General features: G+C 40.4%; 1 protein-coding gene across 2 annotated transcripts in view; it reads right to left on the reverse strand.

The window, feature by feature from the left end:
* LOC146000484 (uncharacterized) overlaps positions 1-10,294 on the reverse strand; it is a 349,277-nt gene extending 338,983 nt beyond the window's left edge. Inside the window, exon 1 of one of the 2 annotated variants that reach the window (XM_083138168.1) lies at positions 10,180-10,294. The gene's annotated coding sequence lies outside the window, so the exon portion shown is untranslated. The remainder of the gene's footprint in view (positions 1-10,179) is intronic. The other variant, XM_083138199.1, reaches the window with a different exon arrangement.
* Positions 10,295-13,048: the final 2,754 nt, after the last annotated feature.

The following is a 13,048-nucleotide window of genomic DNA, read 5'->3' on the forward strand; positions in this document are numbered from 1 at the left end:
CGACGAACCGAGCTGTTGGAGGAAGAAGGAAAATCTGACGTAGGCCTTCGATAAACTGTGCGAAGATGTGTCTTGATGAAAGACTGATTCATCCTATTGGTGGGCGTAATTCGCGTGCAGGATCAGTGATGAGGAAACCAGAAAACTTTAGAAAGATCGATTGATTAATTTGCTTTATCTTACTTATTGTGCCATTTTTGGCTAATTTGCGAGGTTGGGGATGAGTGATGATATGATGAAATTAATGAATGGACACTCACAAAGATCCATGCTCAGGCCAGGTTTCGAACCCGGGACCCCTGGCGTCGTAGCGCGATGTGCTAACCACTCCGGCACTGGGGCCGGCAACTTTAGAAAGAGAATGCGAAATCAGGGAATGGACAAGGAGGAATTTCACCCCACCGACCAGGGCCGGCCGTTGGCGGGTGCGGGCGGGGCCTATAATGAAAATTGTTAAGATAAATCTTAAAGAGCCAAAATTTATTTCTCAATCTGTGATATATGAACCCCTTAAACTTTTTCACACGCACATTTTAATGCAAAACTTACCATTTTAGCCCCTGAAATTAAACATACACCGGTCAAAATAAAAAATTCTAGCTAAACTCTTGCTCATTGTCAAAGTTTACTCCATAAATAATAAACGGCTATACAGGGTGATTCAAAAGTCCCAGGACACGCTTTTCTCTCTGAAACGGATGCGGTCATAGCAGATCTAATTTCACCTGGGTACATCGGGGTAAGGAACCCATGTGTGAGGGTGCTTCTGGGACATGGCCGCCATCTTAAAGTCCGCCATATTGGATCGAAGTCAAATTTTTCAAATGGCAAGGGGGTCATGTGGGGTTTCAAAACACATTAGAATTTTCCAAGAAATGGAATGCTGTAATTAGTTTTGTGATAGCTGTAACAGTACAAAAGTTATTGACACTGAAAGATCGCACCCGCGTGCTGCGGTACCCACCGGTATGTAGGTTGAATGGCCACCAAGATCTACCGACATCACTCCCCTCGACTTTTTTCTATGGGGTTATGAGAAACAACTTGTGAACTCCGATAAAATCCGCGACACACCACCTTCGCTACCGCAACATGCCGGCCTGTGATCAAACAACCCCGCAGATGTTCATCAGGGTTCATGCAGATTGGATCTCACGTCTCGAAGAGTGTGTTCGGCACGATGGGAACCACATTGAGCACAGCCTCTAGAATATACCGATGGGTACAGCAACACGCGGGTGCCATCTTTCAGTGTCAATACCTTTTGAACCGTTACAGCTACCACAAGACTAATTACAGCATTGCATTTCTTGGAAAATTCTATAGTGTTTTGATGCCCCACATGGCCCCCTTGCCGTTTGAAATATTTGACTTCGATCCAATATGGCGGCCATGTCCTGGAAGCACCCTCAGACATGGGCTCCTTACCCCGATGTACCCAGGTGAAGTTGGATCTGCCATTACCGCATCCATTTCAGAGAAAAAACTTGGTGTCCTGTGACTTATGAATCACCCTGTATATTATATATTTTGTGTAGCGTGAAACTAGCGTCTTTTATGGCTTTTTTTCACTCTTAATTCTCTCTATTGGCGTTATTTATTTGTTTGTTTACAAAAATTCAACTTTTCATCATTCATTGTTGCAAATGAACTCTCCGTAATCTAGAGATGAAGAAATTTTCTTCCCAATGGAGAGAATTGACAGTGCTACACTATCTCGTGCTACACAGTTGTTCTCAAATATGTTTCTATAAATTTAAGCTTCGATAAACTTCTCAGTACTTGCTACAGTAACAGATATCGCCAACAAAATTCTGAATGCAATGTAGCTATGTGCTTGGAAAGAAGTCTGAAAGATGCCGAATGTTGTTGAGCTTGTTCTGCTCTTTTAATTTCACGAGCTAAGATATTTGAGATGAGAAGATGCATCTTTGTTCATTAACACTTTCGTAATCTATGCCAGGTTGACTTAACACTGACTTAACTTAACACAGCTTCTGCACTTCAAAGCGCAAGAAAGAAGAATCATCAAACTAGAATTCTGCGAATCGTTGTTCAAGAAGTAGTCTTTTAAGAACTATGAAAGACATTTTCCTTTTTGTTTTCGTTGAAGCCCTCTACGTTTGAAATGTATTCTATCTCTATTGTAAGCAAGTGCCAAGGCATTTGGTCTGTCTTGTCCCATTGCATTTCTTAAGCAGGTTTTAATACGCTTCAATGTGCTGAAACATCGTTCAGATTCAGCTGTTGCCACTGGAGTTATTAAAACTATGTTTGTCATTTTTACTGTTTCTGAAAAGGTACCCTCTAAATAATTTTAAATAAAAAATGAATGCAATCTACTGATAGAGTTTATGTTTTTCAACTATTCACTACAATAAAGAACACGAAGTTCCCTCTTTAGTTTTCCCTCTTCTATGAAGGGATAATAAATCTGGGAAGATGCCTCTGTTTAAAGATTGTTCTCTTTCATTATGTCCTCGTAGAGCAAGTTCATGTCGACCACAGAATTTTAAGCAATCGATAATTCTATTTAATATATGCCTATTTTTCCGGACAGATTCATTGTGTCTTGTAATTGACAGCCTATGTCCTTCATCAATTTGTGTTCGAACATCAACCCTGCCAAACGCACTCAAACATAGCGAATGAAAGCCACCAAAACACTACAGAACATCACGCGAGATCGAACGCGACGCAACGGAAGTAGCCCCGAATCAGCACTCAAATCCATTGCACTCTCCCCTCCTCTCTCTGCTAGCATGTGACCTTCACTGTAGCGTAGGTGGGCACAGATTAGGTAGGTGAGTGTAAAGCCACGCCTTCCTTTGCGACGTGCCCCGGAAAACGATAATTGACATCAATGCCTCTAGGAGCGCTGTCGTATCGATTGCAACAGACGATGAATTTACGTGCGTAAATATCGCCTTTTAAAAGACTGTGTGATAGTTATGCGTTATGGTGATTGATAATTACGTAAATCCGTCCGTTTTTCTTTAGGGGCTAAGCCCCGGAAGCCCCAAGGGACGAGACGCCACTGTTAATATTCACCATAGACTATTATGAAAATGAAATTTTAACATTACTATCTCTCAGTGTTCGTTATCATCACTTTAGCACAGGTTTTCCTGTGACGTGTATTGTTTAAATAATGAAAGTAAACAATTAAAATCAATATCGGTACAGAATAACCATCAAATGTAATACAATACAAGGCCATATCTCTTCAGGTAATATCAGCTGAATCTCTATTCGAATCCAGGACTTCGCTGTGCTAACCACTCCGTCACGGAAGCCAGTTCAAACACTGAAACTTTTGTGACATCAAAAAAGTTTATATGATTTATTATATTCTTTCAAAAATATACCAACATTGATAATTTAGAGCAACACACACACACATACAGGCGTATCTGTTGGCATGATAGTGAGGCCATTACAGAACATCGCTTGCATTATTCGATCTGACAAAATAATTCAATATTGAGGCAGCCATGAATATGTGCCACGTGAAGGATAGAACATCAATTTTGCTAGAGAGAGCGAGAACAGAGAAAAAGGAAAACAGAGATGGGTTATAGAGAAGAGAGATAAATAGGAATAGAGAAAGGAGAGAGAGAAAATATTGTAGCAACACTGTATTACTAGTGGTTACAAACACAGTACAACACCATTGTCCTACTCTTCTTTCACTCATTACATTCAGACCATACATTTCAACCATTCACCGAGAATTTCGGCAACATTATGACCTTTGACGTTAAGAAATCGAATCACAGACCGTGGTGGAATTGCGTTTGTGCGCAGCTATTTTAACAAGCTCTAACTCACATAGGAATCAACAGTTGACTGCCGAAAACATGATTGTTTGGTCAGTGTTGCCAGTCACTTTTTATAATTAATCGACCCTTTCTTTTGAAATGCGCCTCGTACATATATTGAAATCCTCGATTTTATGATTTCGTATATGTAACAATGTCAAAACTCTTATAATTCTTCCACAGCACACTAGCGCCAATTGAGTTTAGTGGCGGCTCTGATTTGAGAATAGCGTTCCGTAATGATCTGCCGAAAGCTCCACTGGGAGAGGACGAAATGTCACCCTCAATGAGGATTTTTTTTTGTCCTCACGTGTCCCGCAGGTGCTTCTGGCCTCAATTTTAGGTCGCATGACCCACTTCAGTTTGGCAGGTAGCTCGGGATTCTTTAGGTGGCACCTACGAGGCTCTGTGTATCTGCTTGAAGGGTTGTGATAGTTCTCGTTCTTTACGCTTTGCCTCCATTCCTTTCAAGGACTGGCCGGTATTCACTTCGGAATATCAGAGGCGTCTGCATATCAGACACACAGTTGCCGTGGTGGGCAAGTATCACTTGAGGGCTGGTGTTCACGTGCAGGCACGTATCTAGAAATATATTTCGAGGGGGGTGACCGAACCAAGTATCTCAGAAATAATAATAATATAAAATGATTACATTAAAATATTTATATTAAATGAAATTAATAACATTAATTCATTAATTAACTATGAAAATTAATTAATATTGTATTGTTATTATTTTATGAATAGGTACAGTGGGATCCATGAGTATTACCCTGCAAATTGTCCATGACTATTTTTATTAATTTTTTTCTTGCATAGTATGCGTTTTTAAGCGATGCATTTTTATGTATGCTGGTGCAGAAGTTGTCAACAGCTTGTTTTGAGTTTTCTTTTAATTCCTGAAGCTCTTATTGGGTAAAATAAAGTGAACGAACATGGTGATGAACAATTTGCACGGTAATACTCATGGATACGACTGTACAAGGACGGAATAAGAATAGAGATATAACAGCATCTATTAATTACCTAGTTTACAAGTACGTGTGTATAAAAACAAGTCATGGCTAGGAAATTAATGCCAAATAGATAAAGAATAAAGAGTATTTGTTGAATAACAAAAGAGGATCTAAGATTCAGTGACGAAATTATAATTATAAGAAGTTAAAATTTAAAAAAAATTAAAAGTGTGCTTAAATTTTCTATGATACTGTCATTACAAACCATGTGATCCCACTATAATCCTTGCTTTCCAGTAAGTTCGATGAAAATTAATAACCCTCGATTACACAATAAACACTAAAAAAGTGCATTTTTATTATTTAATTTCAGTACCTGGTAAGTCTCTCTGGGGGTGGGGGTCCCCATTAAATACGTTCTTGTTCACGTGCTGTATAAGTTGTAAAATATGCACTTAGATGTGCTGAAATTTGCACTTAAAACAGTGGCGGATCCTGAAGTTATAGTTGGAAGATGAGATTTTCAGTCGGTACCTGATTTTCTCACCGAGAATCACTTCTAAGCTACACTTGTATTGTTTTATATAAACAACAGTAGCCTATACTGAGTCCAAGATCTGGGCTATCTCACAATGTCACGTGGTCCTAGGCTATGATTCGAATAGAAAAAAGAATTACTAACTCCTAAGAAATCAGGTTGCCAACTCCTAAGAAATCAGGTTGCCAACTCATAAGAAATCAGGTTGCCAACTCATAAGAAATCAGTTTACCAACTCATAAGAAATCAGGTTGCCAACTCATAAGAAATCAGGTTGCCAACTCATAAGAAATCAGGTTGCCAACTCATAAGAAATCAGGTTGCCAACTCATAAGAAATCAGGTTGCCAACTCATAGGAAATCAGGTTGCCAACTCATAGGAAATCAGGTTGCCAACTCATAAATAATCAGGTTGCCAACTCATAAGAAATCAGGTTGCCAACTCATAAGAAATCAGGTTGCCAACTCAAAAGAAATCAGTTTACCAACTCATAAGAAATCAGGTTGCCAACTCATAAAAAATCAGGTTGCCAACTCATAAGAAATCAGGTTGCCAACTCATAAGAAATCAGGTTGCCAACTCATAGGAAATCAGGTTGCCAACTCATAGGAAATCAGGTTGCCAACTCATAAAAAACAGGTTGCCAACTCATAAGATAACAGGTTGCCAACACATAGGAAATCAGGTTGCCAACTCATAGGAAATCAGGTTGCCAACTCATAAGAAATCAGGTTGCCAACTCATAAGAAATCAGGTTGCCAACTCATAAGAAATCAGGTTGCCAACTCATAAGAAATCAGGTTGCCAACTCCAGAATCAGCATCTTCATCTCACTGATATGAATAATATTATTTACAATATCTGATCGATTTTTCTCCTGTATTTTATTCTAGGCTTCGCAGATAGCTTAGCTAGCGAATAGATGGTCCTTTTTGTATGTCGTCATCATAATTCCTCTTATTGTCACGGTAAACTGAACGAGCACTTATGACGAATAAAGTTAATAAGCGAGGAAACAAAAACTTATTCACTCAAGGGGTCTCAGGTCGATGTCCCTGACGAAGTGCTTAGCACTGAGGTACAACGCTTGCCAAAAGTGATAGAAAAGTGACAATAAAATCAATCAATCAAGGAGTCTCGGGTTCGATTCACTTTTGAGGCAACTGCACAGTGGTTCGGATCCAACTTTAAACTGTAGGCCCAGTTTTGATTAGCCTATCATAAGCATACAATTGGCTTAAATCAAACTTTAAACAATATTCTCGAGCCTGTTAAATTTGGTGATAATTTGAGTCTTCAAAAATATCGAAAGAACGTAGCAGTTGGGAGGGACGATCGCCGCTATCACCCTCCCGTGGATACGCACCTGACTTAAAAGTCCTGCGCTACAACGCCAGGGGTCCCGGGTTCGAACCCGGCATGGGCATGGATGTTTGTGAGTGTCCATGCATCAATTTCATCATATCATCACTCATCCCTATCTTCGCAAATTATCCAAAAGTGGCACAAAAAGCAAAGTAAAATAAAGCAAATCAATCGATGACTCAAAAGTCCCGAAATATGCACTTGAACGTGTCCTGGAAAACTATTTGATCTGGTTTGTAGAAAACAAATCGAGAGAGTCTGCCGCTGTAAGGTATTTTGTATTTTTCTTCTTTGCGTCACTTTTTGCCACTTTGATGATCGAAACGATGAGGATGATGAAGAGACATCAAGAGAGAAACTGCAAGTCCAGATCAAGACTCGAACCCAGTACCTTCGCTAGCAAGATCTAACACTTCACGTGCTCGGCCACTGAGGTCAGGCACGTAGCCAGGGGGAGAGCTAAGGAGGCTGAAGGCCCACCCCCAAAATCCTACAAACATGTAATTTAAATAGTGAATAGTAATGAATGTTTACTTCCTTAGCAGGATTAAACATCGTGTATAATAATTTGTAATATACTGATAAATTCATCTACAGGGCTACTACCCCGCATTTTTCACCTTCTAGATGGCTGCTGGTCAGGGCCGTCAGGGCCGTAGCCAGAATTTTATTTCGGGAGGGGCTCATCCCGTATCAGTAGCCATCATTTAAAGGTGAAAAACTGGGGGATAGAAGCCCTGAAGATTAATTTCTCAATATATTACAACTTATTACACAAGATGTTTATTCCCTACTAAGGAAGTAAAATATATATACTATTTAAATGAGATATTTATAGGATTTCGGGGGGCTTCAGCCCACTGAGCCCTCCTTCAGCCTACGTGCCTGCTGCTGATAAGAGATGAGCCCCTCATGAAATAAATCCTGGATACGGGCCTGCTGAGGTGGCTCGTTGCAGAATTGTGTACGTAATTGCAAATAGGAAAGAATTTGTAAATAAATTTAGAGTTTCCGTCCGACGCCGGCTTTTGTTTGTTTGTATATTCGGTTTTACGTCGCCACCTCTCCGTATGAATCGCGAGGATGAAGATGAATGACGAACTCATGAAATGTATAAAGGAACAAATATGCACCATCTCTTCGTTTTCTTCTCGAGGATTTACAAGCCCTTGGTTTCGTGGCTAACCACTCCGTAACACACAGTCTGCCAACAATTGTGTTTGTTTTGAATTATGAGCTACAAAGGTCTGGGTTCAATGGTTCGAGAAAAGGAGTAGACGTGTGACTCCCAACAGAGATGGTCAAGCGAATCTCTCCCCTCCTCCATAGAAAGACGGGGAAAATGGGGGAAATGCCTACTTCCCCCCTCCCCCTTCTCGCTTTTATCTGTAACTCGTTTCTTTCAACTATCTCGCGTCTTCTTTTCTCAGTCTTTGTATCTCTTTCTTCGTGATTGTTCTTCTTGATCATTTCTTTTGCTTTGCTTTAGGTCTCATTTGTGTTTATTTTCCAAACACATTCGAAAGATTTATCCGGGGGGGGGGGGGGCAAGCAGTGGCGTGCCCAGGATTTTCGAAACGGAGGGGTTGCGTACGCATTTTGCCAGCTTTTCCAACCTTTGACGTTCATATTTTTAGAAATACTGGACCAAAAGGGGGGTTATGACCCCAACAACCCCTCTCCTGGCCACACCACTCGGGACAAGCAACTATTTTTATTCCACTGGAGATAAGCAAGGCATTTAAAAAAAAAACATTGTTTCAGTTTCAAGTTTTGTCATGGACGTACACTAGATTTTGTCCATGGAGGGACAAGGAAGGTATTTTTTTCCAGGGGAGGGCAAACGAGACATACGTATTTTCCTCCATAATATTGTTCCCCTCTCAAAAAACACTCCTTCAGTTGGAAGGAGTCATGTTTCTGCAACGCCATTATAGTAATTAACATAAATTACTGCGAATGAAATGAAATTATATTTTCCAGGAGTGGAACCGATAATTAAGGATTTACTTGAAAGCGTTGGTAGAACACTCTGGGACTCGATCCGCGGTCGATTATCGATCTCGCCACTGAAGTTCCTCAGTTCGATTGATTGATCGATTGATTTGCTTTATTTTACTTCGCTTTTTGTGCCACTTTTGGCTAATGTGCGAAGATGGGGATGAGTGATGATATGATGAAATTGATGAATGGACACATACAAACATCCACGCCCAGGCCGGGATTCGAACCCGATGTGCTAACCACTCCGCCACGGGGGCCGGCTTCCTGAGTTCGAGTCCTGACTTGTGCATTAATGTTATTTGTAAGTGTCGTGCATCAATGTCTTCTAATCAGTCCTCATCGTCGCGATTAGCCAAAAATGGAATATAAGTGACGCTAAAAAGCAAAATTATAATATACAAAAACATTACACATCCGGTGCCAGAGCCCCATTAACCTGCAAAAATACAGCTTCCAAGTTGTAATGCCCAGGATTTTCCAAAAGGGGGTGTACCAGTCAGCTCTCAGTTTTCAATCTTATCCTGTTTTTGACATTCTTTTTTTTTTAGGAATACTGGTCCAAAGTGTGGGTTAGGGCCCCCACCAACTCCCCCTTCGGCACACTACCGCCCATGGGAGAATCATTATAAAGTAGAAGGAAAATCTTTCTAAGACTCTCCTTAATGTTAATTTTGAAGTGCATGGTAGGGCTTGACATTTCTTTCGCGCGTTAGCACTTGTTGCCGTAAGTATAGCTCCAACTTTCAATTTCCACCCTTACCCCCCGCAATTCGTTCCCAAGTTTCGATCGCAACGTTGAGATCAACTTTACCGATAAGCGATTCCAGAACCAGCATGCTAAATCAACCGCATTAACTGAAATTCGATTCGACACCGACCCATCACATCCACCCCCTGCTTTTCACGTGCTGTCGGTAAAGGTCAGAATTTCGCGGAAAGCAAGAATAGCGAATCCAGGAATTCAACCTGCGTCCGTAGCGAGAATGCAAGGTGCCTTCTCACACTTCAAGTTGCAAGTTTCTCGTCGTTCCAGACAATTCGTTGCGCTCTGTCAATTTCGAATAAGGGGCGTTGGCCTCCACACTCATGGCAACAAACTCCGCCGCTTATCGACCCATATTTACCGACCCAAAACCACCACCAAACCCATCCACACTTAAAAGCAGCAACAGATTTTAATATCTGTACATATTTCATAAATAATCACGACGTTTTCTTGTAAAAGCCCTAAATGTTAGGTTACTCGAAATGAAATGAAATATAATTTTAAAAAAATGAATGATTACTGAAAGTGTACTTTTTATGTTTCGAATTTACATTAATTACGATTATCATGTAATCATCTTGACAATATTTCACAGAAACATACAAATAGTTAAAATTTCGCATAACAAACTAGAAAATGTTCACAATACAAAACTTTCTCCGGTGTGTCAATACCTACTCCCACATTTCCAAAGTAGCAAATAGGAATTGAACAATCGTGGTACTTACCTAATTGATGGAACACCTGAAGTTTCTTCACGTTACACTGATTTTCGAGCGCAGTAGACGTTTTTAGCCACGAGTACCCCTCACTGCAACATATAAGGTGTTTCTGCTCCAGTCTGTATTATTTTTGCCACCAACAGAGCTCCTGGCATGTTTTCACGACGTTCCTGCCATCTATGGGAGTTAGCGAGAACTATTTCGAAGTGAGCGGCGTAGAAGTGCGTGGTTGCCAGTACTCGGCCCAAATTAGGGTTGCCAGTGTTACGTCGATTAACGTAGGACTTACAAGGGAGGTTATCTAAGTGTCCCCCTCAGATTTCCATGAAACTTGGCAGGGTATAGAGGGGCGCAAAGGAAGAAATACTAACCTTCCTTGTTAATGGCGTACGCAAGACTTTCGCGAGGGGAACTTTTCATCTTCATTTTGAAGTCTGTGTACCATGCTTTCACATACATTCATACTTCATTTTTTTCACATTGGTAGAGCACTACAGGGACGTAGCTAGGTTGATCAGTTTGGGGGGGCCCAAACGTAATTTTTTTTCTATCGAACTATTATAAATTAACAAACTATTTATACACTATATAGGGATATACTGTATACATACATTATATATGAATATGTGTGTGTATATATATATATATAGTCTTGGAAAGAAAAGGAACAAGGGCCTCCTCGGTGGCGCATGGTAGCATCGTCGCCTTGTAATCAAGGGGTTCCGGGTTCGATACCCGGTGGATGCTCATAGTGGTTCGGATCCTACTTTACACTGTAGAACCAGTCCCGATTAACCTTACTGTGTATAAAGGGGACCTAAAACACCAACTCAATCAATCAATAAATTGGAAAGGAACATTATTTTCTTCTGTAGCCCCCAACAGTCTATGGATATACTCTCGCGAAATCCACAGCCATTATTCGGGAAACTAAATGCAGAATGAACTCATTATCTTAATGGCTGATACACCAAGAACAATGTTATTAGTCTTTAGATTTGAAAATTTTCTGGAAGAGAATTGAGAAGTAGATAAACCCCTTTTCTGTGGTTTTAGAAATAAAGTGCTGGAACCAGGTTTACAAGTATTGGCAACAGTGCAAATATGAAATGTGTGGGTAATGAGTTCAAGCTAGGCATCTCAAGTATACAGTTCATACCGGAATCGAATCCGGTATTTCTTAGTTCAAGGGCGGGCCCGAGCCTTCTATGCATCTGATTGTTCACTTCGGAAATAATGACGATAAGAAATTATATGCACACGTCTAATTTCTTAAAATTAATCTTATTTGTGTGTGGAAAACTGAATATATGATGGCACTGGATAAAACGAAGTTCCCACACGCTCAAATGATTACGCTCTCGTCTTTGGTTCGGCAGGCTCAACATGTCCTGGTTCGATTCCCGATGGAGGCACATAGTTGTTCGGATCTCAGTTTAAACTGTAGGTCTAATCCCGATTAGCCTTACTGTGCATAAGGTGGACTTAAATCACCAGTTCAATTAATCAATCAATCTAAAGGTTCGAGGTTCGATCGCTGGTGGTCAGGCCAGTAGCCTGAATTTGATTTCGGAAGGGGCTTATACCTTATCGGGCGAAAGGCGAAAATGTTGGGGGAGGGGTAAATGCGCTGAAGATGAATTTCTTGGTATATTGCAACTACCATATACAAGATGTTTAATTCTGTTAATTAAGTAAATTTAATTACTACTACACATTATTAAAATCAGATATTTGTAGGATTTCGGGAAAGGACTGCAGCCCCCGAACCCCTTCCCTGAGTATGTGCCTGCTTGTATTAGTTCCAAAATTTCTGTGCTGTTCCAACATCGTGAGCACAATTTGGGAAGTACTTGAAACCGATATGGAGAAAATTCTGCTCTCCAAACTATGGGAGTCGATGTGATGACCACGCTCAACCTAATGAAATAACTCTTCGCAGGCCTTGTCACTCAATATTAATTTTACTGACTAATTGTAAGTTTTTCTCGACCTCCTCGATGACGCAGTGGTAGCGTCGCCGCCTTGTAATCAAAGGGTCCAGGGTTCGATGCCCGGTGGAGGCATCCCCGATTAGCCTTACTGTGCATAAAGTGAACTTAAAACACGAACTCGATTATTGGAAGCTTTTAGAAGAACTAAAAATGTCCTTTTATGCATCGTACAACTTTGCTTCTTCTCACCCTATTTTTACAGTTTTTCTTCCTAAGAATTCCACTGAGTATAACACGCTACGAAGCCAGAGGTCCAAGGTTCGGGCATTGGAAAGGTATGGTTGTATCATGTCTGTCCCATCGCCATTCCTTCGGCTCATCATTAATCTTCATCGTCTCATTTAACCCAAGAGGTAGAAAAGCGGCGAAATGTAGAAATATATAAATGATTGATTTGGTTTATTTTACTTCGCTTTTCTGACACTTTTTGGCTAATCGTGAAGATGATGATGACAATGAGTGATGGGAAATTGTTGAGAGGACCATCATAAAGAACACACACGCTCAGTCCGGGATTTGAACCCAGGACCCCTGGCATCGTAATGCACCTTGTTAACCACTGCACAACAAATAGAAACAGAAAATGCTTGATAAGTTATTTGCTACTCCATAACTCATGATTATATTATAAGTATTATTCGCTGTATCACTAGATATTAATTATATTTTTATATCTAGCCAACCTAGCCACCTAAGCAGCAGCAGCTTCCGCATTTGCAGGTGGAGGCTAAATGAAGAAAAATCACAGAAAGTCAGAAATATATACAAATTTTTGTAACATAATACTTATAGGCTGTAAAAACAATTGCTACATACCTAGTTTCCTTCCTTAATTTAAACGTGGTTTATTCTTCATTATTCATGAGATCAACCACCCTGGG

This window comes from Lepisma saccharinum, chromosome 16 (genome assembly GCF_977018435.1).
Source record: "Lepisma saccharinum chromosome 16, izLepSacc3.1, whole genome shotgun sequence".
Classification (NCBI taxonomy): domain Eukaryota; kingdom Metazoa; phylum Arthropoda; class Insecta; order Zygentoma; family Lepismatidae; genus Lepisma; species Lepisma saccharinum.